The following is a 13,666-nucleotide window of genomic DNA, read 5'->3' on the forward strand; positions in this document are numbered from 1 at the left end:
AAAAATGTTTTTCATATGGTGAAATTCTTATAATTTCGAAGCAGCAGCAAATAAGGTATAACGAGTGTTGGAGTATGTCCACCATTAAAACAAGTGAATTGTTACCTTATCTACATGTATACGGAGATTTAGTAATGGATGATGTGTTGTATTTTTTATCAGAATTTACTTAAAATAGCGATTTTAATGTTGTAGTCGATTCGGGGCGAAATGAACACCGGCAATTACGAATGGATGTATGCGCATTGCATACTGTTAGGCGTTTTAGATAGTTTGGAAAAAATCAATCCGATTATTTTAGCCTAAAGTTTAATTAATTAACTATGATGTTATGTAAACTCGTCTAAGATGGAGTATTATATCAGTGGCATTGATCTCCGTAGGCAGATTACTTAACTGATCGATGTAATCAAAGAATTAGCATAAAATATGCAGGGGTGTCCATTATGCCCCGATGGGTGTCCATTTCGCCCCGTACCTTTCCTGCCAGCCCTAAAAAACACACGGTTTAAAATTCGTTATTTCTTCACAATAAAGATATTCTACTTGCTGTAACTGATTGAAATACGTAGGAAACAAGTTAAAGTTGTAAGCCAACTGATAACACTAGTTTACAAAATAAAACGAAAGTCGTAAACTTCTGCCAACGACCAAAATTTTTAAAGCACATTTTAGCGCTGATTTCGAAACCGTGCTTCAAAAAAATTTAAGTAGAACAGTTTTTGAGTTTTAGTTCAATATCGAGTTTTATATCTTTTTAAAATATGGAATTTACTAAAATTCGAATATCTTGCGTTTTGTTCAACCAATTTTAAATCTTTTTCCATAAATTAAAAGCTGAATACAATACCGTTCCATCATCTGAATGCAGGGTTTGCGTCAGATTGATGAAATTGATATTGACAAGTTTTAAAGACGATCTCCTTAAATTTTAGCAAAATTTCCAAAAATTTACGAACAAATGTATTTTTTTTTTCAATAAGACAAAAACAATTTAAAAAATCTTTCTAAACGTTTAATTGACATATCATATGTAGGCTAGTTACAGTAAAAAAATCAGCTCAATCGGAGCACTGATTACATAGAATAAGATGTGTGAAGTCGAGCGACTTTGCTTAAAAATAGAACAAAAAACGATTTCAAATCATCAACCTTGTATGAAAAGTCGAAAAAATTTCCGCTCTACTGTAATTTTTTTCCTTCGCGTTTTCGAACTCAGGGCATGATTCTACACCAAAAATGATCATCAGGTTACCGAGTTCAAAAATGCTGTAAACTAGTGTAATATGTTGAGTTTTTCTTTGTTATACAGGTCTAACGTACTCATTTGCTTAGGGTGTCCATTATGCCCCTAATCCCCCTATATAATTATCATGGAATCTCCAGTTAGCCTTACACGGCGCCCCCACAGACTACATAAACAACAAACTCTCGAAAACGCCTAACAGTATGCAATGCGCGTACATCCATTCGTAATTGCCAGCGTTCATTTCACCCCGAATCGACTACAACATTGAAATTGCTATTTTAAATAAATTCTGATCAAAAATAAAATACTTCATCCATTGCTTAATCTCCGTATACATGTAGATAATGTAACAACTCACTTGTTTTTATGGTGGACACACTCAAACACTCGTAATACTTTATTTGCCGTTGCTTCAAAATTATAAGAATTTCACCATATGAAAAACATATTTCAATTTCAATGATATTTCGGTTATTTTAGAGCAGCGGTTTTCAAATCGTGCACCGCGGTGCACTTGGTGCACCGCAAAGTCTCGACAAGTGCACCGCAACACATATCAAAATTCTACCATCATTTTAACGAACAATTTTCGCTGCAAAACGAAGTTCCGAACGATCACTACATAAATTTTCAAAGTTCTTGCCGAGGGAGAGTTTTGATTACCCTTGATTACCCTTGATTACCAAAACCCTTGCAGGCATTTGCAAAAAAAAATTGCCAAACATCTCGTGAGAAATGTAAGACTCAAGTAACAGAACTAGTGCATAGAATAACAGTTTTTCAAGCTATAACACAGCGCAACATTTTTTTGTCTCAAGAGCAAACTTATGTGTCTCCGAAGGATTTTGAGCCACTGAATCCGAATCTGGGCTCAGATTTGCTCCAACACGTCACAATTTTGAGTTATACCTCAATTTATAGGGCAAAATATGCGATTTTGAGCTTTTTTGACTGCAAGATATTAAGCATGGAAATATTTTTTTTAAGCAATCAAAAGGTTAATTGGCCAACTAACATCTAAATTAACGACTCATGCAAAATATTTCGTTTTACCTAATCAAATTTGATAGATTTAGGCATTAAATGTTAGCATGAAAACTTGCATGCAACTTTTGGAGGGTGACTTGTATGGGAAATATCGTACCTAACATAAATCGCTTAAAACTATCAAATTTGATTTGGCAAAACGAAATATTTTGCATGGGTCGTTAATTTAGATGTTAATTGACCAATTTATCCTTTGATTGATTAAAAAATATATTTCCATGCTTAATGGCTAGCAGTCAAAAAAGCCCAAAATCGCATATTTTGCCCTATAAATTGAGGTATAGCTCAAAATTGTGACGTGTTGGAGCAAATCTGAGCCCGGATTCGGATTCAGCGGCCCAAAATCTGTCAGAGACACATAAGTTTGCTCTTGAGACAGACCAAAAGTTATTTTTTGTTACGCTGTGTAATTTGCTTAAGAGGGGTTGGTTCCACTCTTGTACAGCAAAAATGTTTGTTGGGGAATGATTTTTCAATAATTTCGGAAAGGATATTCCACCATCAATTATTTTACAAGGAATCTGTAGTGCATCTTCAATAACTTCGCTGAAAATCTCAAAGGAAATTCAATCTGCTTTGCTACGAACTCTCGGGAAAGGGTCTATCAAGAATCTCGAAAGCAGTTTCCAAGAATTTCTCTAAATTTTTCATTTTTTTTCAAACTTGATATTTTTGAATTTTGATTGTTTTTGTATTACTTTCAGGTTTCTTTATGAGTTGGCCAGAAAATACGGACGAAATTCATCGAAAATCTTGTCAGTTATTGCAAATTTGCCAGGAATCTTCCGAGAATCCAGCTTTAGTTGAAAAATCCAAAAAATGATTCAAGGGTAAACGCAGGAGTTCGTCGAGGTTCTTGTTAACTTGTTAAAAATCTACCTGGGTTTTTTTTAAGAATACCACCAACAACAGAAAAAAATTGTCTTATGTTCATCAACAGTTTCACTCGTAGCTCCGACAAGTTATAAAAAAAGCTATACCGTCTACTCCCATTGGTTTGGCCGCATCAAATCTGAATACTTTTTAATTTGACCCCCACTAAACTGCACATCGTTCAAACTGAAAACGATTCAAACGTCATGAGCAGAATATGAAACGGAGTGAAGCATAACGAAGGATTAAAACTAAACAGCTTATCACCCTTAGGGTTACTAGAAGTTCGAATAAAAAACTCGTTGGTTCGCATGAAAGTCGTTCAAACAACGGGGGTTGACGGTTATCATATCAATGGAAAAGTATTTCAACATATATTGTTGCACCAGGAAGACACTTTGGAAAATATGACAGCGTTTTTAAGAAACTCTCAAATCGGATTCTTTGACTATAATGAACAGGTGCACCGCAAAGCAATTAATTTCCCAAAAGTGCACCGCGAGCCAAAAGGGCTGAAAACCCCTGTGTTAGAGGAACATTAATGGTACTTTTGAAAAATAGAACAATGACTTGTACCTTTACACTTATGCATTAAAAGTTTAACATAAAAGTTAACGGTTTTTGACAAAAACAAGGATGACCATTTCGCCCCGGGTGTCCATTATGCCCCTAATTCCCCTGCACCAGCACAGATTTTACATTCGAGTTGAAAATTCGGATTTTGGTGCGTCGACGAATCTGATTGTGTTCCCATACCTTTCTTAAGGACAGACTTGTTAGAATCCCAAAATGGTCGCCATAATGGCCGACTTTGGCACCTACTGACGATTTCGAAAGCACGAATTTCTTCGTAAACAAAACCAGCGCACCTGAGCTTCTTATTTTAAGCTTATTACAAATGAGCAAGAACAAAATAATAAAATGCACTGTTGTTTGAATCTTGCTTCTTAAGATTTGTGCGTCTGAAGTTCTGATGCACTGTTGAAGCGGGACTTCAAGACGTTTGTCCTTAAACTCGCAAAGGCAGCCCTCGCCTTCTTGATTCGTGCATCTTGGTGCCGCCATCGGCCGGGCTACCAAAATCTAGTTTACCTTTAAATCAAAGTTTGAATGCGCTTAAATCCTTAGATTCCTCGAAAGGTTCTGGGTCTGATTGCTTGCCACCAGTGTTCCTCAAAAATCTATCAAAAGAAATAGTGAAACCACTACCGTGGGAGAAATCGACCCAAAAACGAATCTTTTAACGTCGCTGGTTTCGATACGTGAAGTTGACCATTTCTGACGTAAAAATGTACGAGAAATCGATTGATGCTAAATTCATTCACCGCACGGCACGGGAAGTGGTCTTTTTTGCCCCATTTTGCCCATTTTTCATACAAAAAGAGAATCAAAATGTACTTTCAAACAACTGAAAATAGCTGCAGATGTAATTAGAGGTTAATAGAAATCATAAACATATATGAAAGATCCTTTTAAATGCTTATATTGCCCCATATGCCCCAACAACTGCTGGAAATTGGGAATTTTACATGATTATGAATGGATTTTTGATGTTACTGGTTTGAATTTGTTTTTTTTTGCATAAACAAAAAGCGCTAGATCTGTTATCACCAGAATCATCTTCAGTAGTTGTCCAATTTGCCCCATAGCGCCCTATCATCGTAGAAAAATGAGATTTTAAATATATTTATAAGAAACAGATACTGTTATTGACCGTTGAAATTAGTTTTAGTTGCAGTTGGAAGGTAACAGTTATCATGCGCATATATGAAAGATATTTTCCCTATTTTGCCCTACATGCCCCTAAAACTGCTGGATGATAACATTTTTTTTATTGTTTTGTAGTGTCACTGGTTGCAAAACATGAAGTCCTAGATCATTTTTATACATACAAATACGGTTTATCGATTAATTTTAGAATCATTTACAGGAAGGTACAAATAGCTGTCCTTTTTACCCCAATTTGCCCTGAATTGTTGTCGTCTCATAAATGAACTGATTTCCCGCATTTGCTTATGTCCGAATTGATGAACTTTTGGTACTGAAACCAATGTAATCGAAAGGACTGTTAAATAATATTACTTTGGTGGGGAATACAGGGTATAATAAGCATTAATCCTAATCTTAATTTGTGGCAAATATACACAAAACTGAATAAATGAGGCATCTTAACTATATATAATGTGGTGCTTCGAGACGCCCTATTTAATCAGTTTAGCGCATATTTGACGTATTTTATAAAATGCTAATTATTCCGTTAATTCCCAATCAAAAGCTGAAATTAGAAAAAAGTCATATATATGTCTTTTTGATAACATTGGTTTCAGTACCAATGCTAATAAGGAAAATTAATTTATTCATTACTTGACAAAAAATCAGGGCAAATTGGGGTGAAATGGACAGCTGTTTATACCATTCCGAGATTGATTGTAGTATTAATCGATAAATCGCATTTGTATATATCAAAAATGATCCAGGGCTTCATGTTTTGCATCCAGCGACATAACAAAACCACCCAGGTAACCAATAAGCATTTCAATAAGCTATATTTCTGTTTCATATCTGCATTTGACCTGCTTACTGCCGTATTATAGCAGTTTGACTGCTAAACTGCTCTTTATTAGCAATTTGAATGCTACTTAAAATCTGACAGCAGATGCGTAGCATTTCAAATGCACGGTAAGTTTTTGTTAACAGGCATCATGACTGCTACTTTAATGCTATAAAACTGCTAAGGGAGATGATGATGCCAAAACCTCAAAACATTTCAACTTCTAATTTACGTATCATGGTTGTAGAAGCTACTATCATTCGCATGTACTGTCATTCATAGGTAACAACGAAGATGATCACTGGGAAAAACACGCTGCGGCAAATAAATTTCATTGCTGGTTTCCTATGGTCGATTTCATTATCAGCACCTGCGGAGCCCATTACATAACGAAGAAACTGCAGGTGTTAGCCTTAAATAGATCAAAATTCCAACGCACATTATCTAATAACACTAGTTTACAGCATTTTTGAACTCGGTAAGCTGATGATCATTTTTGGTGTAGAATCATGCCCTGAGTTCGAAAACGCGGAAGAAAAAAATTATAGTAGAGCGGAAATTTTTTCGACTTTCCATACAAGGTTGATGATTTGAAATCGATTTTTGTTCTATTTTTAGGCAAAGTCGCTCACTTCAAACATCTCATTCTCCGTAATCAATGATATGTCAAATAAACGTCGAGAAAGAATTTTTAAGTTGTTTTTTTCTTATTGTTAAAAATACATTTCTTCAAAAAAATTTGGGAATTTTAAGAAGATCGTCCCTAAAACTCGCCAATATCTTGAATTTCATCAATCTGACGCAAAACCTGTATTCAGATGATCGAATGGTATTGTATTCAGCTTTTAATTTATGGAAAAAGATTTAAAATTGGTTGAACAAAACGCAATATATTTGAATTTTAATAAATTACATATTTTGAAAAGTTGCAAAACTCGATATTGAGCTAAAACTCAAAAACTGTTCTACTTAAAATTTTTTGAAGGTCGGTTTCGAAATCAGCACTAAATTGTGCTTCAAAAATTTTGGTCGTTGACAGAAGTTCACGACTTTCGTTTTATTTTGTAAACTTGTGAATCTATAGCTTACCCTGTAGCGCGGTTTAGCAACATCGTTAACACAAGGATCAAGGGATTGAATCCCAATTTGGCCGAAATCAGCAAAAAAATCAACAACAACGGCAGTTTCAGCCATGCCCCGAGCCACAAAAATTCCACGGGAGAGTGAGAAAAAATAGAAGAGAAGGGAAGCCGTAAAATGGGCAGGGCAAAATATTTGTTTTTATTTTATTTTTGACAATCTGGGGGATAGGAGGGATAAGCATTTAATCAGCCGTATATCGGGCCAAAACCTGCATTTAATTAGCATTTATGGCGCATATACAGCAGATTAGCATTTAATGACCTGCTGTAAAGGCGCATATAGTGCCGAGTTAACGCCATTTTAACTGCTTATTGGTTACCTGGGCATACAAAATATGTTATTATCCAGCAGTTTTAGGAGCATGTAGGGTAAAATAGGGAAAATATCTTTCAAATATGCGCATGATAACTGTTAGCTTCCAATTGCAACTAAAACTAATTTCAACGTTCCATAGCAGTATTTGTTTTTCATAAATACAATTTAAATCTCATTTTCCATGAAAATAGGGCAAAATGAGGCAGTTGTCCACCCGAAGATGATTCTGGTAATAAAAGATCAAGCGCTTTTTGTTTATGCCAAATAAATCAACTTCAAATCAGTAACACTAAAAATCCATTCATAATTAGGAAAAAAATGTGAATATCCATGAGGGCCCATATAGCCGAGGCGGTAAACGCACGGGTATTCAGCATGACCATGCTGAGGGTGACGGGTTCGATTCCCGGTCGGTCCAGGATCTTTTCGTAAAGGAAATTTCCTTGACTTCCTTGGGCATAGAGTATCTTCGTGCCTGCCACACGATATACGCATGCAAAATGGTCATTGGCAGAGGAAGCTCTCAGTTAATAACTGTGGAAGTGCTCATAGAACACTAAGCTGAGAAGCAGGCTTTGTCCCAATGAGGACGTTACGCCAAGAAGAGAGAGAGAGAGTGAATATCCAGCAGTTGTTGGGGCATATGGGGCAAAATAAGCATTCAAAAGAATCTTTCATGTATTCTTATGATTCTTATTAAGGCGAAACTGGAAGCATTTCCTCACTTTTTAGTTTTCAATTTTTTTTTTATTAAATAACGAAGTAATATTTTCAAAATCGGTTTTCGTGCACAAGAGAGTGTAGAGGATGGATCAAGGTATCTTCTGATTTTTTTTCGTAGTGGTAAATGTTTTTCGTTTTTGCAGAAACCATTTTTGAACAAAATTTCACAAAAAAAAAATGGTTTTTAAAAAAATGGAAAACTTTTTCAACACGAAAAAAAATCAGAAGATACGTTGATCCATAATCTACATGTGTCCGAAAACCGTTTTTGAAAATATTGCTTCGTTATTTAAAAAAAAATCAAAAACTGGAAAAATGGGGAAATGCTTCCAGTTTCGCCTTAACTTCCAATTACACCTGCAGCTATTTTCAATGATCTGCAGTCGTGTTAGTACATTTTGATTCTCTTTTTGCATGAAAAAAGGCAAAATGGACCACTTCCCGTGCCGTGCAGTAAATGAAATTAGCACCAATCGATTTCTCATAATTTTTTTACATCAGAGATCAGTAACAAATTTTAAATACGACGTATAACCAATGGTGTACCATTGATTATATTTACGTCATTTTCAAAATTTGATACTGAAATGGTCAACTTCCTGTACCGAAACCAGCGGCGGTACAAGATCCGATTTTTGGGTCGATTTTGCCCACTGCGCACTATTTTAGCTGTTCAATTCATCTTTAGAAACAGGTATTCTTCCACCGGTATGGAAAGAATTATTTCTAACCCCGATTTTCATAAGCGGTAAAAAGTCTGAAATAAAAAAAACTGTTTGAGTCCACAATATAACTAACACTAGTTTACAGCATTTTTAAACTCGGTAAGCTGATCATCATATTTGGTGTAAAATCATGCCCTGAGTTCAAAAACGCGAAGGAAAAAAATTGCAGTTGAGTGGAAATTTGTTCGACTTTCCTTACAAGGTTGATGATTTGAAATCGATTTTTGTTCTATTTTTAAGCAGATTCGCTCACTTTATTCATCTCATTCTTCGTAATCAATGCTCCGATTGAGCTGAATATTTTACTGTAACTCGGCTACATACTCAGGTAAATGATGAAATAGGCTCATATGTATGGCGATGGCACAAATGTCCCAAATGGAGGATAACGTGCCTCTGGAGCCGGCCTTCTGATACCTGATACATACAGGGGATGGCCAAAATGTTTGGGATAGGCAACTTTTTTTTCTCTCACAAAAACTTCAACATGCAATAACTTTTCATAGAGTGCATCAAAAAATCTCAAATTTTGACTGTTTATCAACCTATTATATGTGCATCAGTGGTACAAATTTGGACACGATTGAATAATTTTTAGCGAAGTTTGAACCGTTCGGGTAAAACACTATTTTTTAGACAACTCATTTTTGAGCTGTCATATCTCGGGAACTAACGTACCGAATTGAATGAATTTTTTAACGTTTATCAACAATATATTGATACTTAATACAACGTTATAAAATTTAATCTTTTCTCACGGCGAATTAAGTTATACCGGGTTGAAATTTTTACCCATATAGAGGAAAATAAGTCAATTTTACAATACCACACAAAAATTACTAAATGTGTTCTTCCTTTAATCTAAATAGGCTCTAATATATCTGATTACAGATAACTTGAGAACGGAAGTGGAAAACTTTTGGACATCAACACTAAAATTTATTGACATTGACGTAAAAAAATTACATTTTTTCGAGAAAAATCCAAAAAGTGTCAATCCATGATAACTTTTTTCAACGTTCAAAAAGTATCTATGTTTTAATGGTTTGAGAAGCATTTATATATTGTAAGTGTACGTACAAAATTTCATTCAATTCGGTTCACTGGTTTTCCGAGATATGACAGCTCAAAAATGAGTTGTCAAAAAAATAGTGTTTTACCCGAACGGTTCTAACTTTGCAAAAGATTAATCAATCGAGCCCAAATTTGTACCAATGATGCACATATAATAGGTTGACAAACAGTCAAAATTTGAGATTTTTTGATGCACTCTATGAAAAGTTATTACATGTTGAACTTTTTTGTGAGAGAAAAAAAGTTGCCTATCCCAAACATTTTGGCCATCCCCTGTATGATATATTAAATAAATGTTGCGAAAGATTTTTAAAATTGTCTTTTACTTGTAGAAAAAAAATCATTTCATCATATTTTTTGGGAATTTTGCTAAAACTTAAGGAGATCGCCCCTTAAACTCGCCAAGTCGAGTCAAGTACAAGACACTGAAGACGACCTTACAGTTGAGGTCGAAATACGTATCTGTCAAAGGATGCAAATTCTTAGTGGAATTCAAAGGAACCGTACTTAACCCGATTTTCTTTTTATTTACAGATATTCCCCTAACAAGCCCAGGTTAATCATCAACAAAACGCAAGATATTTGGATTTCAATAAATTTCATATTTTAAAAATTTGTAAAACTCGAAATTGAACTAAAACCCTAAAACAAAAATTTTTGAAGCACGGTTTCGAAGTCAATTTGTGCTTCAAAAACTTTGGTCGTTGACAGAAGTTCACGACTTTCGTTTCATTTTGTAAACTAGTGTAATCAACAACACAGTTTTGTTAGAAGACAGTCAATGGCAACTAGGGTAATTGCTCCCATCGTTGTGGTAGTACCTAATGTTGCGGTAATGGCAATTGAGCACTTTTTCGAGTGAAATGTTACCAAAAGGTATTTTTAATAGATGTATGGTGCTTAAATTATGAGGTTGTACCATTTTTTTGCTTAAGATTTGCCCAAAAACCTATTTTAAAAGAATATTTTCCATAATGTGTTTGCTGCTGTGTTCCTATTGTTGCGGTAGTGTTCCTAATGTTGCGGTATCCCGTATGATTTCAATGGGATACCGCAACAATAGGATCACATACCACAACATTAGGAACAAATACCGCTACATTAGGAACACAATGTTCTTTCAGATAAAAACGAATAAAATGCTCATAGCAACATCAAAGTGGCAATATTTCGTTATTTTCCCGTAGATTAAGGATGGATTTTATTATTTTCACTTCAATCCTTGTAAAAAGTTTGCTTGGGGCGATACAATTGTGGATTAAACATGAACCCAGTGCTTAACTCCTCCATGATCGGATCAATTACCCTAATTTAGTAATTTTTTGACATTCGCGCTAAATGAAAAGAAAATTATGATGAAGCTTTATATACCTACCTACTGGTTTTAGTAAAGCATTTGATAGAGTGGATATAAGTTTGCTACTTTCCAAGTTGTCTAAATTAGGCTTCAAACCTAGGTTACTTCAATGGATCGAGTCTTATTTAACGAATAGAGCTCAACGAGTAAACTTGTCCAAAAGTAGTAAATGTGACATCTGGTATTCCATAAGGCTCACATCTTGGTCCATTGTTGTTTATTTTGTTTGTGAATGATGTTGAACACGTTGTCAAATATCTTCAAGTTTCTATAGACGCTGACGACATTAAACTTTTCATGGAGGTACAGGGGATAGACAAAATGATCGGGACAGGCAAAATTTTCACTTTTCCAAAAATGTTCAACTAGCTGTAATTTTTTGAAAAATGCATCAAATATTCTCAAATTTTTACTGTAAGTTCATCAACTAGTTGTGTATCAGTGGTTCAAATTTGGGAAGGATCGGGCCATTTTCCACGAAGTTATAAAGATTCTTGGAAAAGGTAAAATTATCCGATAGGCAACTTTGAGCTGTTATATCTCCGGATTCAATGAACTGAATGCAATGAAATTTTGACCATTTATGACTTATATAATGAGCTATGAAAAACCGTTGACTTAACTTAAAATTCTTAACACGGAAGAAAATTATTACGATTAGATTATTTTTCTAATAAAACACCAAATTATCCAAAACTTTAACATCGTTCCAAAATTCAAGATGCAAATTATAGTTCATTTAATTTCCCTCTAATTGGCTTATATATAAATGTGTTTTGGAGGAAAGTAACAACATAGCCGCCAACAAATTAAAAAAGTAATGGAATGCATATCAAAAATAGCATGCATGCTAAAAAATCGTGAGAAAAATTAAATCGCTATAATTTTTGCTCTTGTTAAAAATTTCAAGTTAAGTCAAATGTTTTTCAGAGTTTATTATATAAGTCATGAATGGTCAAAATTTAGTTGCAATCGGTTCATTAAATCCGGAGATATAACAGCTCAAAGTTGGCTATCGAATAATTTTACCTTTTTCAAGAATCTTTATAACTTCGTGGAAAATGGCCCGATCTTTCCCAAATTTTGACCACTGATACACAACTAGTTGATGAACTTACAGTAAAAATTTGAGAATATTCGATACACTTTTTGTAAAGTTACAGCTAGTTGAACATTTTTTGAAAAGTGAAAATTTTACCTGTCCCGATTATTTTGTCTATCCCCTGTACGTAAAGCATCTGACCTCGACATATTTCAAAATGAAATTGATATTTTCTTCAGCTGGTTTAGAAAAAATCTGATGGAACTTAGAGACAAAAAAATGGAGTTCAATTACATTCACAAGAAAATTAAACATAACTAGTTCGGCTAGTTCGGAATCTCCCAAAAAATGACCACGTGGTTTATGGACAGCCCCTAGTGACAGAATTGATATGACAATGAGTAGAGATATGCTTAAAAAGGCATTTTTTGAGACGAATAGGGTTAGATGAAAGATTGTAATATAGTATACTTATAATTGTAACGGTCTACGAATTGATTGAGGACAATAAATAAATAAATAAAAAAATAAATATCCACTGATTGTCGTAAAGCTGGAAAGGTTGGCCGTGTTTACAGCCAACGATTTGGTCTTGTTGAGATTGATGGTAAGACCTGCCGCCGAGGGGTGATTGACAAGATCATCGAGCTTGCTCTGCATATCAGAGCGCCGTTAAACTAGAAGAGCAACGTAATCTGCCAATTCCAAGTCATTTAAGTGCACAGTAACCCACGAATTGGTTCACGATCAATCGCACATACCAGGATCTCGTCGATTACGACGAGGAACAGTGGCGGTTATAGTATACATCCTTGACTCACTCCAGCAACGACCCGGATGGGATCGGACAAAACACCGTTGTGCAGTGCTCTGCACGAAAATGCCATGTGCTGTGCTTCAATGAGGCTGAAGATTTTCTTAAGGACACCCTTGCGCCTGAGGGCTTCCCATATGTTTCCGTGATTGAGACGGTCGAAAGCTTTTCCGTAATAAATGAACACCAGAGACTCTTGTAATTCACTGATTTGCTCCAGGATGATACGGAGCGTGACATCACACGTGAACCATCACAGGCTCGTCCGGCATTGAATCCTGCTTTCTGCCGCCGGAGAGTTGTGTCAATCTTATTCTGTATCCGTTTAAGGATCACTTTTCAGAGGACTTTGAGAACGATACAAAGCAACATGATGTCCCGTCAATTATCGCATACAGTCAGGTCACCCTTTTAGGGTACCTTTATTAAGATGCCTTGCATTCAGTCGGCCGGAAATGTCACGGTTCCCCATATATTGCAGAAACTGTCCATACGTATCTTTCACGGGCATCGTAGTATTTATCCCAGTCCCACCAATGCGATGTGAAATATCGTAGACGAGACGGATGTCAACGGTGATTGAGGCTTTCTCGCCTTTGTCGGCTAGGGAGTCCGCCCACGCACTTTTGTCCCATCTACATGAGCGTTTCACTTCCTTCTCGAGAGCCGAATAGCGTTGACGCGCTACGGCTTTGGCTCCTCGTGTTTACGCTCACTCTCTCGCGACTTCATCTGTATCATCTGTGATCCACT

Source organism: Aedes albopictus, chromosome 2, assembly GCF_035046485.1.
Source record: "Aedes albopictus strain Foshan chromosome 2, AalbF5, whole genome shotgun sequence".
NCBI lineage: Eukaryota > Metazoa > Arthropoda > Insecta > Diptera > Culicidae > Aedes > Aedes albopictus.